The 15978-nt window shown below is 52.3% G+C and overlaps 1 long non-coding RNA gene across 1 annotated transcript; it reads left to right on the forward strand.

Moving 5' to 3' along the window:
- Window positions 1-4212: 4212 nt before the first annotated feature.
- Window positions 4213-12227, forward strand: LOC149867278 (uncharacterized). The gene is made up of 3 exons (XR_016441621.1): window positions 4213-5923; window positions 6275-6353; window positions 11885-12227. It is a non-coding gene; the product is annotated as an uncharacterized LOC149867278 (long non-coding RNA).
- Window positions 12228-15978: the final 3751 nt, after the last annotated feature.

The raw sequence follows: 15978 nt of genomic DNA on the forward strand, positions 1-15978 counted from the left end.
TGGTACCGGAGGTGCTCCGTCACTGAATTCCGGGGTAGTCCTCGAGAAGCCCCACGTTGGGCGCAAATTATTGATATAAAAATCGCGGTTCGTTTCTCGGGAGGCGGAAAAAAACCTTCAGCTACAGACACACTCTATTAGCAACACAAAAGGTATATAGCTAAAAGGTATAAAAGCTAAATAAAATAAAATAAATAAATAAATAAAATAAATAAATAAATAAATAAATAAAATAAAAGGTATATAGCTAAAAGGTATAAAAGCTAAAGAGGCGGTGGTCATGGGGGACCTAAACTACCCGGACATCTGCTGGGAGACACAGACAGCAAAGTCCCACCGCTCACGCAGGTTTCTAACCTGTGTACAGGACCTCCACCTGACGCAGGAGGTACATGGTCCCACTAGGGGGAATGCCTTACTGGATCTGGTATTGGCAACGGGGGATGACATAGTAGGGGACCTACAGATCGGTAGCCATCTGGGGGACAGTGATCACCTAAAAGTACAATTCAACATAAGGCGTCGAGTGGGTAAGGTAACCAGTAGGGTGAACGTGCTGGACTTTAGGAAAGCTGATTTCAGCAAACTCAGGCGATTAGTGAAGGATGCACTGCAGAGTAGTAGTTTTGAAACGATGGGAGCCCAAGAAGGGTGGCTGTGCCTTAAGGAAGCTATCCTTCTCGCACAAAGCGAGACGATCCCCATGCGAGGTAAAAGAGGGAAAGGGGCCAGGAGGCTTCCCTGGCTGACCAGAGAAATCCTGGGGAGACTAAGGGCCAAAAGGGGAGCACATAAAAAGTGGAAACAGGGAGAGATCACCAAAGAGGAATATACCTCTTCTGCTCGTGCTTGTAGGGAGGCAGTTAGACAGGCTAAAGCTACCATGGAGCTGAGGATGGCAACCCAAGTAAAAGACAATAAGAAATTGTTTTTTAGATATATAGGGAGTAAAAGGAAGGCCCAGGGAGGAATAGGACCCCTGCTAAATGGGCAGAAACAATTGGTGACGGACAGAGGGGACAAGGCTGAACTCCTCAACGAGTTCTTCGCCTCAGTGTTCCTAAGTGAGAGGCATGACAAGTCTCTCACTGGGAGTGTAGGGAGGCAGCAGCAAGGCACCAGACTTCCATGCGTGGACCCTGAGGTGGTGCAGGGTCACTTGGAGGAACTGGATGCCTTTAAGTCGGCAGGCCCGGATGAGCTCCATCCGAGGGTACTGAAGGCACTGGCCGACATCATTGCAGAGCCACTGGCGGGAATATTTGAACGCTCGTGGCGCACGGGTCAAGTCCCGGAGGACTGGAAAAGGGCCAATGTGGTTCCCATTTTCAAGAAGGGGAGGAAGGAGGACCCGGGTAACTATAGGCCAGTCAGTCTCACCTCCATCCTTGGCAAAATCTTTGAGAAAATCATCAAGGCTCACATTTGTGAGAGCCTGGCAGGACAAATTATGCTGAGGGGAAACCAGCACGGGTTCGTGGCAGGTAGATCGTGCCTGACCAATCTAGTCTCTTTTTATGACCAGGTCACAAAACGCCTCAACGCAGGAGGAGGGGTGGATGTCGTATACTTGGACTTCAGGAAGGCCTTTGACACGGTATCCCACCCCATACTGGTGAACAAGTTAAGGGGCTGTGACTTGGATGACTGCACAGTCCGGTGGGTGGAGAATTGGCTGGAGGGTCGCACCCAGAGAGTTGTGGTGGATGGGTCGGTTTCGACCTGGAAGAGTGTGGGCAGTGGGGTCCCGCAGGGCTCGGTGCTTGGACCGATACTCTTTAATGTCTTCATCAGCGACTTGGACGAGGGGGTGAAATGTACTCTGTCCAAGTTTGCAGATGACACTAAGCTATGGGGCGAAGTGGACACGCCGGAGGGCAGGGAACAGCTGCAAGCAGACCTGGACAGGTTAGACAAGTGGGCAGAAAACAACAGAATGCAGTTCAACAAGGAGAAATGCAAAGTGCTGCATCTAGGGAGGAAAAATGTCCAGCACACCTACAGCCTAGGAAATGACCTGCTGGGTGGCACGGAAGTGGAAAGGGATCTTGGAGTCCTAGTAGACTCCAAGATGAACATGAGTCGGCAGTGTGATGAAACCATCAGAAAAGCCAATGGCACTTTATCGTGCATCAGCAGATGCATGACAAATAAGTCCGAGGAGGTGATACTTCCCCTCTATCGGGCGCTGGTCAGACCGCAGCTGGAGTACTGCGTGCAATTCTGGGCGCCGCACTTCAAGAAAGATGCGGATAACCTGGAGAGGGTCCAGAGAAGGGCCACTCGTATGGTTAAGGGCCTGCAGGCCAAGCCCTATGAGGAGAGATTAGAGAAACTGGACCTTTTCAGCCTCCGCAAGAGAAGGTTGAGAGGCGACCTGGTGGCTGCCTATAAGTTCGTCAGGGGGGCACAGAAGGGAATTGGTGAGTATTTATTCACCAAGGCGCCCCCGGGGGTTACAAGAAATAATGGCCACAAGCTGGAGGAGAGCAGATTTAGATTAGATATTAGGAGGAACTTCTTCACAGTTCGAGTGGCCAAGCTCTGGAACGGGCTCCCAAGGGAGGTGGTGCTCTCCCCTACCCTGGGGGTATTCAAGAGAAGGTTGGATGTGTATCTAGCTGGGGTAATGTAGGCCCAGCACTCTTTCCTGCTTATGCAGGGGGTCGGACTCGATGATCTATTGAGGTCCCTTCCGACCCTAGCATCTATGAATCTATGAATCTATGAATCTATATTTGCAAATAGGGTCAGAGAGAGAGACAAAAGGTCAAACACTCTGCCCCCGGGCACAATCATTAGCAGGCTTTTATCCCCTCTCTCCTGACCACGTGTGCAGAAGGAGGAACTTTTACAACTCATTTCCGGTTCATACAAACATATATGTAAACATGTCGCTTCATACGTCCCATGTGCATTATAATTAACTACTTAAGTATGCGGGGCGGATAGGCTTAATATGCATTAGGTTATCACGCGTGCGTAGAAGGGATCCAAGGTTACTCAAGGTTCAACCTGAAGGCTAAAATGGCAATTGCTCTTATCTTAGCCTAAGAATGTGGGGGTCATGAAAGAAAGTGTGATTTAGTGTAACAAAGAGATAGTAAATTTGCAGAACAAAGAGAGAGTGATACCTTAGTACAAAGGGCCTTTGGTGTTTTTCCCTTCAATTTCCAACCCCCACCTTCCCTCTCCCATTAAGGAGACAAGGAGGGCTAGCAGCTGTGTTTTTTTTTCTAAATCTGCTATTGATAATGCATTTTTAATAATATTTCTAACAATATAACCAAAATCAAATGCCAAACTGTATGGGTATTCAGAATTTATTTTATTGTAACAACTGAGGTACTGGTACTCCAACCTACTTTACTGTACACCTATGGTACTAATAGGTGTAGTCTCTGTCCAGAGCACTCTGATTGGTTGTCTTGGCAGCCAATCACAATGTGTACTGAAACAACCAATCGGAATGCTCTGGACAGAGACTGTTACAGGTCCAGAGGCGTTTCAAACAGCGGTGCAGGTAAGTCAGAGCACGAGTGAAGCGCTGGGGGGGGAGGGGGGGGGGGGGGCTTCTTCCCACTGCGCCGCAGGCAATCTCTGAAGGGGGGAAACAAAAAAGCAGTGAGGGGCCTGATCCTCCCCCCCGAGCCTGTCTGCCTCTCCCGTGGCTGCGGGGCGAGATGCCAGCAGGCCCTGATCTGCAGGGGGGCCCGGTGCTTCCCTGCCACAGCAGCGGTATCCCCAGGGCTGCCAGCAAGTGGGTGCTGCCCAGGGCTCGCTGCCACTGTGGTGGAGAGAAGCACCAGGCTCCCCCCACTTCCCCCCCCACAGCTGAGGGGCTCTGCGACCCATCAGCAGCTCATTCCCCAGCTGCTGGAGGTGCAGGCAGGCTCCAGGAGTGGGGGTAGGGGTGGGGGTGGAGAAAGATCATGCCCCTCACTGCTTTCCCCACCCCCTGGGTCACACACCTCCTGGGTGGGGGGCTTCTACAGCGGTGGGGCCACCTGGGCAGGATGCTTGTTGTGAACTGAGGCTGCACCCGCACAGGCAGCAGCTACCAGATCCAACTGTGCACAGGACACTGGAAGCCCAGGTGTGCTCAGGGAAGCCCTGGCCTGGCGAGCTTCCAGCACTCTGTGCACCATCTTTGATTCCTAGGACCATCCAGGAATGAGCTAGCCTCCCAGGGAAGGCGGCAGGAGGGCAGCTGGAGAAGGTGGTGGGGACGGTGTATGGGGCACTGGAAGCCTGCCAAGCCTGAGCTTCCCTGAGCACACCCGGCTTCCAGCACCCCTTGAACTGTCCCTGCCATCTTCTCCGGATAGAGCCTTGTACACATGAGGAATATCACTGTAATTTGTTGCATAGCAAACTAAAATACATGGGGTGTGTTTTAGTTCACTATGTAAAAAAGTAATTTAAATCGAAATACGCTGTGGAATGTGTACACTGTTACGCAATTAAACCTCTAAAAGGGGCAGCTTCCTCATGTGTACAAGGGCCCTCTTATTTTATAACTATAAACAAGTCACAAGGTCAGACTTTTGACAAAATATGTATTTATATTCCTAAACCTGTGTTTACACATGGACAGCTTTATGTAGCCTTTTTGAGGGTGAGAAGTTTTAATTCCATTAAAGTGTTATGTCAAAGGATAACTAAAAATCCTGTATTTAAATAAAGAAAGGCTTTGCAATAAAAGTGTAATTGCAAATATTTTGTGGGTTTCAGCTAGTATATCAATAAAACATTGTGTTCAACTGATAACTATATTTAGTGGCATTTAATTTTAATCACAAAAAGATTTGGGGTTTTTAAATCAGAATTAGGGTTTTTTTTAAATAGGAGAATTTGGGGGTTTTAAACAAAGAAAACCAGGATCCCTGACCAGTAAAGCTTTTAGTTTCTTTTTAAAAGGAGCAAAATGTGTTATATTATGTGATGCACCATCTGTACCCCCCTTCCAAAATCCTAGATCTGCTCATGGGTGCTGATAAAAATGGAATGGTTAGAGGTGGAAGAAGGCATCTGGGCACTGGGGGAGCAGCAACACATGGGGGTGATGGCAACTTTCAGCTGCTGGTGCAATTGTGTGACTGGAGTGGCAGCTGTTACTTTTCTTCCCCAAGTTGGGGAGGAACTCCTGCCTGCTTTCCTGCCTTCCTATTCCTGAGGCAGACAGGGTTCTTTGGGTAAATCTGATATATTTTATTAGACCAACTCACATAATTGGAAAAATTCTTCTTTGCAAGCTTTTGGGTATAAATACCTTTCGTCCTGAGGCACCGTGCAGCCTCCTTTCCCTGCCAGACTGCACACTGTGCTAAATGTTAATTGGGAATGCATTACAGGTATAAGTATACTTATTGTTAAAATATTTAACCTTTCACATCCCTAGCCTTAGGCCCCTGCACAAATGGGAATGTCCATCTTTTGAAGAGTTCAGCCAGTGCTGCCTCAACACAGCAAGAAGGCAGTACTTGGGCCTCTGCTTTCCACCAGCCTTGTTCTCTCTGAACTGGCCTGGACTTGCAAGTACACTGGGGATCACTTTCCTTATGGGATGCCACAGGCCCTCTGTGTCCTGCTTGTGATCTGTGCTTGGCATTAGACATCAACTGAACCCTGCAGTTAACCACTCGCAGCCACTATCCCTCTTCTGAGACCCTGTCCCCTGCAGCCCCTATGCAGGCTTGGGGCTCCCTGCTGTAGGTCTGTGTGTTCCCAGTTTAACTTGTTCCTCTGCTTCATCCCTTCAGACCCTCATGCAGGGAGGTGGTCCAGGCCTGCCAGTTCCTGGTCTTCAAGCAGATAGAGGATGGTGGCTGGGGAGAGGACTTTGAGTCTTGTGAGCAGTGCAGACATGTGCAGAGCACTATGTCCCAGCTCCATAACACCTGCTGGGACTCATAGTCATCAGGTAGGAGCCACCACAGCTGAGCGGGCTGCTAGCACTGGCACCACTTGAGTGCTGTCTCCAGCCACAGACAGCAGAACCTTGGCCACTATGTGCTGTTGTGGAGGACAACTGCATCTGTGGTCTTGGGGCACCTGTGCTGAGTGTTGTAGGAGGAGCTGATTGCAGCAGATCTGGTTTGTGCAAGGCTTTGCTGTGAGGGGCAGTTTCTGTCTCCCTCTGCCAGCCTGGGACTAAGTATGAGATATTCAGAAATGGTTGTAGAGGGGATGTGAGCTCCCAAAGTGAAGGTGGGAGCAGTTTTTTTAGATCCCTGGGCTTGGGACAATTCACCTCTTTGCCTGTGCTTTGCAGGTATCCTGATGTTGAGGTGCTGGAGAAGGGCATCAAGCTTCTGATGGACAAGCAACTGCCCAATGGTGACTGGCCTCAGGTACACAGCTTTGGTCTCTCCTTGTTTTGTGGCAGGAAGTCTCTGACAGTGCAAGGGCTAGCACGCTGGCATGTTTTGCCTCCTGAATTTATAAACCCCCTGCATCTTAATGAGGTGCTTGGATATGGTAGCTGAGAGAGTTATGGGTGCCAAAAAAGTGGATCCCTTGAGAGCAGCACCATTGCCCAGAGGGTTCTGAAGAGGGCATTTGAGACCCTTGTGGAGTGAGGAGACTGTGCAGGGTACTAGGGGATCCTGTGTTGCTGAGCAGACAGCCTGCAGTGTGTTGTACCACCTGAAGCTCTGGGGTTGGTGAGGTGGCACTAACCTTCCTTGGATGCTCTGGATGCACCCATCTCTGTGGTTGGTTTGGCATCTGATCAGCACAAGCTTTGATCAGGTGCAGCTCAAGTGAGGGTGCCATGGTTACCTGAGTGTCGGAGCCCAGGGCCACATGGCAACCTAAGGCTCTGCATTCCTGAGGGTGCCCTGACAGAGACAGGTCTCTATCTGTCCTGTCCTTGCCTCTATCCTGCCTGCATTTGGTTTGACCAGCTGCCCTGTGTTTAAATAAAATAGTGTAATTGACAACCCTAAACCCATTGCTGGGTGGTGCCCCTCCTCCCAGTTGGGTCCATGTCACTGCAGGGCCTTGTACCCCCCCATGCAGGATTGCCAGAGACATGGGTGCTGGCAGTTCTATTCTGTGGCCTGCCACCATACAGAGTTGTCCCCTGGGTTCCACCTTTTGAGCACCATTTGTATGGGATCAGTATCCTGGTAAGGCAGCATGTGACAGGCCAGCTTTCCCCTCCTGCTTCTCCCAGGACTTTCAGCCCCAGAAGGAAACATTTGTTTTAGGATCCACACCAGGGAGTTCTCTTTGCTGTAGCAATCTGTTACAGGGTAGAATCTGGTGCCCCCTGGTGGGAAGCCCTACTCACTGTGCTATTGATGGTCATAAAGGGAAATAAGGTTCGTCAAGCCCAACCTGCCAGCACAGGTTTGTTGCAGGTTATCCCTCAGGGTGTTGTATTGGCCAGTCCATTAAGAATGGCCTCCTTGATAATTTTTTTCTAATACCTTCCCCAGGATAGAGGTTAGGCTGATGGGTCTGTAGTTTGCCGGATCCACTTCCCTCCCTTTCTTGAAGATGGGCACCATGTTGGCCTTCTTCCAGTTATCGGGCACTTCACCAGAGTGCCAGGAGCTCTTGAAGATCTGTGCTGGGGCTGAGCTATGATGCTCGCCAGCTCCTTGAGTACTCTGGGGTGTAAATTGTCAGGGCTGGCTGACTTGAAGGTGTTCAGTCTCTCAAGCTGTTCCTTCACAAGGTCAGCACTGATGGAGGGCAAGGAACCACCCTCACTTAGTCCCATAATGGGCAGCGGTGTCCCATGGGACTTGTGAAAGACTGACACAAAGTACCCATTTAGCAAGTTGGCTTTTTCCTGGGCGTTGGTCATCAGTTCACCCTTCTGGTTTTAGCAGGGGCCTTTGCTTTTCCTCCAGATCCCCACGTATCTTAAAAAGGACTTTATATTGTCCTTGCTACTTGTAGCTAGTTGGAGTTCCATTGCGGCCTTGGCTTTCCTGGTTTGCTCCCTGCAGGTCTGGACCAGTGCAGAGTATTCCCCCTCGGAGGTGGATCCTGTCCTCCATCCTTTGTAGGTCTGTCTTTAGACGCAGGAGGACCACCAGTTCCCTGGAGAGCCAAGGGGGCTGCTGTGCCCTCTTGCTGCCTTTCCTCCGAGATGGAATAGCCTTAGCTTGTGCATCTAGGATCACTCCCTTGAGGAGCAACTACTCTTCTGGAACTCCCCTTCCTTTTGGGGCTGTAGTCCCTTAGGGCCTCACTGACAAGTCTCCTGAGCTTGTCAAAGTCAGCCCTCCTGAAATCGAGGACCTCTGTACTGCTGACTGACTTGACAGCTTTTCGGTGGATGGTGAAAGTGATCAGCTCGTGGTTGCTGTCACCCAGTTTCCCTTCAATTGTTAGGTTGCTGATTAGGTCATCCCTGGCTGCGAGTACCAGGTCAAGCAGTGCTTTATCTCTCATTGGTCCATAGACTTCTTGAGTCAGAGCTCATCCGCTCGTGTGAGGAAGCTTTGCGACTGTTTGGATTTGGCTGAGCGCTCTTCCCACGAGATGTCCAGGTAGTTGAAGTCCCCCATGACAACCATGGACAGGGAGCGTGCGGCCTCAGCCAATTAACCTGGTGAACTCCCGGTCAATCTCTTGATTCTGGGAGGGAGGTCTGTAGTAGACTCCCACCACTGTATCTCCTGTGCTGTATTCCCCACGGATTTTAACCCAGAGGGTCTCTAGTCATCCACCCTGGGTGCCAATGTCTCCTTGACATGGAGATCTACACCTCTGCCCCTTCTGTCCACTCGATCCCTCCTGTACAGGGTATAGCCGTCTATACTCGTGGTCCAGTCATGGGTGGAGTCCTACCAGGTCTCTGTTATCCCTGTGACATCAAAATTATTTGTGTTGAGCGGGAGAACAAGTTCCTCCTGTTTATTTCCCAGGCTCCTGGCACTGGTGTACTGGCATGCAAGTATCCCCTTGGCCCTTGCCTTGTCCACAGCTTGCTCTAGGGCTGGAGCAGGGGTGGGCTGCCTTAAGTGACATGGCCTGCTGGCTTTGCAAGGGTTGCTCAGTGGGCCAGCAGTGGCAATAGTCATGTCTACGCCCCCCAGCAGGCTTAGTTTAAAGCACGGTGGAGCAGGTCAGCCAGTCTGGCTGAGAAGAGCCTCCTCCCCAGTTGAGAAGAGGTATATGCTATCCCTTCCCAGCAGCTCACTGCCTCTCTCACCAAAGAGCAGACTCTGGTCATGGAAGCTGAAGACTTCCCAGTGACACCAGCACTGCAGCCTCTGGTTTACTACCTGGATCCTTCTCTCCCTCCTCAGCCCATAGCCTGAAACCAGAAGGATCGAGGGAAAACACCACCTGCACCCCTAACCCCTTAAGCCCCGCTCCCAAATCCCAGTAGTAACTCATGACCTAGCTAGGAGGGTTCCGAGCCGTGTCATTGGTGCTGACGTGGATGAGGAGCATGGGGTAGTGGTCGGTGAGCTGGAGGACTTTAGGCATCTTTTCTGCAATGTCTTAGACGTGGGCTCCTGGGAAGCCGCAAACGTCCTGGGCTGAGGGGTCGGGGCGGCAGATTGCCCCCTCTGTCCCCCTCAGGATGGAGTCTCTCACAACAAACGCTTTGCATTTTGTCTTGGGGAGAGTGAGGGTGGTAGCTACAGCTGGGCCTGTGTTGCCTGTGGGAGCTGGCAGCTTGGCAGGCTCTGCTGGGGCTGCAAGAGGCCCAGCGGGGCAGGGGCCTTTGTGCGGTGGGCCTTGGGGCCCTTGACCACCTTGGTCCAACCCTGTGGCTGGACAGAATGGGAGGTCTCCAGGTCCTCCCTTGTCCTGGAGGGAGACTGTGGTCTACCTTCCATCTCCCAGGGGAGAAGGGCCTGGCAGTAGGAGTCTATCTCCTGCTCGCAGTCCCTGATGGCACACAGTCTCTGGCAGGGGTTGGCAGATAAGCGTGCCTGTTTGCGCAGCTCTGGTTGCACGGCTCTCTGGGAGGGCTGGGCGAAGTAGGGGTTGGGGCAGGGCAAGACCCTCCCTGGTTCCTACTTGGCTGCCTCCCGCAGCTGAGCTGGGCTAGCCCTCTCCCACCATGGGCCCTGCTTGGCTGCTGCTGGGGGTTGGTGGAGCAGCTCCATGGCAGTTGGGGGTGGCTGCGGGGCTTTGGAGTGCAGGGGTGTGATGGGCTTTCAGCTGTGCATCTTGCACTGCTCCCTAAGCCTCTCTCTCTCTCTCTGCCCCGACTCACTAAATCAAAGTCTCAGCACCTTCTGTGAGCACCTGCAATCCACTTACCTAGCAGCCTTGCTGGTGCCCTCTTGTAAGTTCCACACTCTCCTTCAAGCCTTCCTTCTGGCCAAAATAAGCTCCATTTCGGAGACTTTCACTAGTCCTGCAGAGCTCCTTCTCCTTCAGGATGTGGGCCAGAATGACTGTAGCCTACAGGCCAGGCTTCTATACCCCTTTGAATCCACCACCCTCTGGCCACCTGCCTTCCTACTCTGACCAGGCACAGGCAGTTGTGTTCAACCTCCAACCTGCCAGTTAGGTCTGGTCCATGGAGCTGTTATCCAGCATGCAGAGCTCCCCATGGGTCCAAAAGATTTGCTGATGTGGGTGCAGTGGCAGCATTAATTACCACTCCTCTGCTGCCAAATTTCTGGACCTACAGGAAGCACTGCAGGCCAAATATAGCTTTGTGCTGTAGATCCTGCAAGGTTAGGCTTAACTATGTAGACTCACTGCTTTGCAGGCTGCTCTCTGCACTTTCCTGCCTCATGACCAAGGCTCTGTTGCCTCATTACTAAGTAACAGGAGTTCTTTATCCCCATTAGCAGCTTGAAATTGTGTGGTCTTCAGCCCTTAGCTCTGCTGTCTCTCTATCAAGTAACAGAGGTTCAGGCCCCTGTTATATTTGCTGCCTGACAGGGCAGATGCAGCCCTTAGGAAGGCACAAAGCCTCCTCAGGGGGTCATGAGTTTGAGCGAAGTGCAAGGCTGCCTGCGCAGCAGATATGGAGTGAACTGCTGTCCCATGTCCCTGTGGGCCTTGCAGGCTCTACAGTAGGAGCCAGGCCTTGGCTGTTTTGGAAATGGGTGGGTACAGCAGGGGCACAGTGGGGTTCTTCTACACAGTTCCTGCTGGCCTTTCTGGTAAGCTTGTATTTCCCAGGAAAAAGGGGCTTGGTCTGTAATTCTCTGAGATATTCCCCTTCCATGCTGGCTCTGCCATTTCCTATGACATGGCCTGGCCTAATGAAGTTCTTGCTTCATTTGATTGGGGGATATGGGACCAGGCTCCTGCACCAAGCCCCTGATGCCTTGTCCGGGACCCTGCCCAAAGGTGGTGCTGCTCTTGGTTTCTGCCCTGGATTAAAGGGGTGGTTGGGCTATGCTCTGTGCAGGTGGAGGTGAGGTCTGGTGTAGTCAGGTGACTGCTGGAATGATCTGAGGCATGTAGCTGAGGCAGAGGGGCAGCAACTCTGGTTCTGGGGCTTGTTCTCTGCTGGGTCCTACCCTGGCATAAATTAGAGCAGCCCAGCTTGGGGTGGGGGGGTTTAACACCTGGTTTAACCAGCTGTAGCCCCAAGGAGACCTGTGGCAGCATGTGCCTACACTGCACGCAGTGTGGGCCGCAGAAGAGCCTCTTCACGCTCGTTCTACCTGCTGGTGCTTGTCACAGGAAAGGGCTGTCTCCAGCTGGGAAGTTTTGGCCAGCTTTTGGCTGTGTAGTGGCCCTAGAGGGTGGCCCCATGTGTGCGGCCTACTCTGAGTAGGGTAGGGTTAGAGGGAGTCTGTGCTGAGAGTCCTGACTCTGAGTGAATGTGTGTATTGAGTGTAGTAGGACAGACTTACCAGTTTGCTGCTGGTGGGCATGCTAGCCTGTTCCTAAGGCTCCCTGCTGAGCTTGCTTCCTTTCTTTCTCCATCCCATCTCAGGGGAATGTTGCTGGCGTGTTCAACAAGACTTGTGCCATCAGCTATACCTCCTAGCAAAACATCTTCCCCATCTGGACACAAGGGTGCTTCTCATGCCTGCAGCCCAGCAGCTCTGTGGCTGGAAAGCTGAAGTCTCAATACGTGGATGGCGCAGAGATCCTGGCTGGAGAAAAGCTGAACCGAGCCACCTCTGCCTGAGCTTGGGCAGCAGTGACACAGTGAATGGCTATAGGTGTAAATGTGCAAGTTGCACCCTATAGTGCTCTTACTGGTGACTCCAACAACATTTTTTTTTTCTTTCAGTCCTAGATTGGTGACTATCTGTGAATCAGCCAATGCTACATATCAGATATGCTGTCCATCTTTGGGTTTGATCTTTCTTACTTTAGTTCTGTTCCAAGAATCCTTCTTTTTAAGGCCTTTTGTCTCCAAATAAAAGCTTTATCACAGGACTGTTGTCAGTACAGTGTAGTTTTATGTACACACAGACTGTGTTCCATAGCCCTCTAGAACTCCAAGCTGCCACATTACATTGAACTAGGAAACTAAGCAAAGGTGACTTTCGTCCACAATTGCCCATCACTGCCCCTTTCTCTGGATGCAGTGCAGTCCTTGTGATCCTTATCCCAAAAAGGTCCCTTCACCTCCCATCTATCATCTTCCTCGCCTGTTCCATCAGTGGATGAGGCCCTGGCAGGAGAGGCCTTTCAGGTCCAGTGTGGCCCCTCTTCCAGGTGAGGTTTCCTGGTGCAGTGTTCCATGGCTGGTTCTGCCTTCTGCAAGATCCTCTCAGGTTTGCTACCCATCCTTGTAGGATTGCTTTCATTCAGATGCTTGTGCTTCCTAAGCTTCTGCCAGGCTTCTGCCTTCTTTTAATCTTCTGAATAGACCCTGACCAGTCCAGCCTATTTGGGCCATAGGTAATTTGGAGAGACCTGGCTCTCTTCTGGACAGCCTTGATTGATACAAGAACTGCCCTTCACCAGTGCTTGAGCATGTCTGCCCCTTATTCCTGTAGCCCTTGTTTTATATCCCTCAAAGGGCAGAGCCTCAGCCTGTTCTCATTCTTCTTCATGATCTAAGGGGGTGCCTAAATGGGCCTCATTACATCTTTTCCCTTCCCCTTAGGGCAGGGGTTTTCAACCTTTTTTGAGGCGTGTACATCTTCTGGTGGGTACCCTTCCAGATGTGGAGCAGGGGGAGGGCCCTCCACGGGCCAGTTGTGTGTGGGGGGGAATCCCCCAGCAGCTAAATGCAAAGTGGCACGCTGCGTAACCCCTGGGGCCTTCCCAGGTATCCCCAGGGGTACATGTACCCCGCGGTTGACAACCACTGTCCTAGCTAATATGAATTGCACATGGTCAGATTGGGGTGAGCTAGGGAAAAGACTACGAAGCATGAAAAAATACACAGTGTGGCACAGAGAGAGGAGAACATAGCCACTATCTGGAGAGCTGTGAGCTTTTTATTTTTTTAGCTCCAACTATTGTAGCCTATATCTCTGTTCAGTGGCCTAGAAACCTGGCTCAAATAGATCATTGAAATGAGAACTGTACTGTGTACCCTAAGGACTCAGGCCCTGTTCATCTGCAAGCTGCGCAGCAGTTCCCTACAGCCCTGAGCTGCAGTGGGGCAGGAATGGCTCTGCCTCCGCCCAAGCCCGAGCCTTGTTCCCAGGTGAGCCAGGGACAATGGTAGCAGTGCCAATGGGATGGATTCCTTCCCTTCAGGTGTCTGCTCCCTGCCTGGATACCTGGTGTACCCCACCAACCTGAGGGCTCCAGCCATGCCTTGCCCCCATGGTCTGAAGGATAGTGTGCTGCACCCCTCTCCAGGAAATCCAGGATCTGCCCATGAAGGCACTTGACTGGCTAGTCAGATGTGCATCAGGGGACAGGATGTTGTATGCATAAGATTTTCTTCCCAAAAATTCTAGAGAGAAATGGAAATAGCCAGAGAAGGGCAAGTATCTAAGAGTTGCTGTGATAGCTGGCCCTTGTCTAAAGTTTCCCAGGTATAGGATGCTTTAGTCCCCCCGTGGCTTAGTTGGGCAATGCAAGCTGACAGTCTGGCACACAAGACTTTGGCTTGGTCAGAAGTGGAAGCTGCAAAAGTATGATTCTTTAAGCTGGCAAAATCCCCTCTGTTATGAGTTGGTAAGGCCCAGGTGAGACTGGTAGAGTTGAGACAGTGAAGGCCGGTGGGCAAAATATAGCCTGTGGGCCACATCTGTCCTGCCAAGGGATTTTATCTGTTCCCCCATGGGTCCCTCGTCCTCAGCCAGCCCAGGCTGTGGCAGGTGCAGCCGGTCCTGCTGCCCCCAGGTGTGCTGTGGAGCTGGGGCAGCACAGTGGCTGGACTTGCTTCTTAGCAGCCCCTTCCACTGCCACTCTTTGCCGCTGCTAAGCCAGCAGTGCCCAAGCACTGTGGCCTATCTGTCCCACATCTACTGCTGGGAGTGCTGGATGGAGCGAGCGGGCAGGGTCTCTATGGAGACCAGCCAGGACCCGTGTGGGCAGGGCGTGTGGCTGAGTAGATGGAATGGGGCCGCGAGCGTGTGGGGAGTGGCATTAGTGTGATGTTGCTCCCCACCTCCCTACCTGCAGCCCCATCTGGCCTGCCTGGCCATGCGCCTTGCCTGGGTGGGTCCCTGCCAGTCTCCAGGGAAGACTCCAGGATTGCTGGGCTGTGACAGTGGGGGGCTGGGGCCCAGGGCAGAGCTCCAAACTGCTCCCTGCAGGCCCCTGCCTGTGGAACTGGCACCTGTCACGGGGATGTGGGGGCATTGGGTCCCAGCTCTGCTCTAGGCCCTGGCTCTGTACTGTCATCACCCTGCAATCCTGCACCCTGATCCTGGACACCTGCCTGCCTGTGGCCCTATCCCATCCGATCAGCCACTTAGGGAGTTTTGATGAGCTGGGGGAGGGGGTGCTGACCTGGCCTGTGACAACTCATTAAAACTCCCTAAGTGGCCCTCAGGCCCAAATAATTGCCCACCATTGCTATAGGCCAGGGGATGGCAATTATTTTGGGTGGAGGGCCATTTACTGAGTTTTGGCAAGCCATCGAGGGCCGCATGATAGGCAGCCAGGGGCATATAAGTATTAATTTTCTAAATACTTTAGGAGACCTGTGGGCCAGATAGAATGGCCTGGCAGGCCACATCTGGCCCCTGGGCCACATTTTGTCAACCCCTGCCATAGGCCAAGGAACTGGCCCTGGTGCATCTTGGCTTGTTCAGTGGCCAGGCAGTGGAAGACGGGGGTTTGGGTTTGGGATTGAAGGACGCCCTTGAAAGCGTGCGAACAGCCCAGAGTGTGTCTCAAAGGTGCAACTGATGAAATCCAAGTCAGGGTCTATCACAATCTGCTGCTTGTCTTATAACTTGCTTTACCTGAAAGTTGGTACCAATCCTGCCCCCCGGTGCTCTTCTTGAATTGCAAGACCTGTAGTTGGCACCCAGGGGTGGTGTAACTGGCTGTATTGCAGCACCACTACTTTGTGGGAACAGTAGATGGGATCCTCCAGCCAGGGAAAGCCCTTGTCCCAGGCTTGTTAACGCTAGACCACGCAAGTCAAGTTGAGACAAGTCAGTCCTGGGGCCACTGTTATAGCTGCTGTCACAACAATACTACTCTGCCTCCACACCAGTTTAGTTGAGTTGCTTTGCATCATCAGAGATTCTTTGGGCGAAGTGACCTGGTGGCGCCCATCGCCTGTCCGGGTATGGATGGCCGTTGGCTCGGACCTTATCCACTTTTTGAGGTCTTTGTAGTCCTGCTGGGTGTCCACGGCCGCTCCTTGCCCAGACAGGGGGTGCTGGTTTAGTTGCCGAAACCTGACAGCAGAACAGGCCATGCTGGGCGACGTGGTCCAGAGGCCTGGCCTGACTCCTGGGCCACGCGCCCAGCCCGTATTGCCCCAGGTCCCGCGGGCGGCCGCGACCAAGACGTTAAACGCGGCTCAGACCCCGCGCGGAGCTGGCCGGTGCGGGAGGCCTCTGGCCGTTGCGCTGGGCGCGGGGCCGCGCGTGCGCGCAGCTCTTTCGGGTCACAAACAATTAAAAAAAAATCTAAAATATTTTGGGGCCGCGC

This window comes from Crocodylus siamensis, chromosome 4, assembly GCF_052110815.1.
Source record: "Crocodylus siamensis isolate JL-2025a chromosome 4, ASM5211081v1, whole genome shotgun sequence".
Lineage (NCBI taxonomy): Eukaryota > Metazoa > Chordata > Crocodylia > Crocodylidae > Crocodylus > Crocodylus siamensis.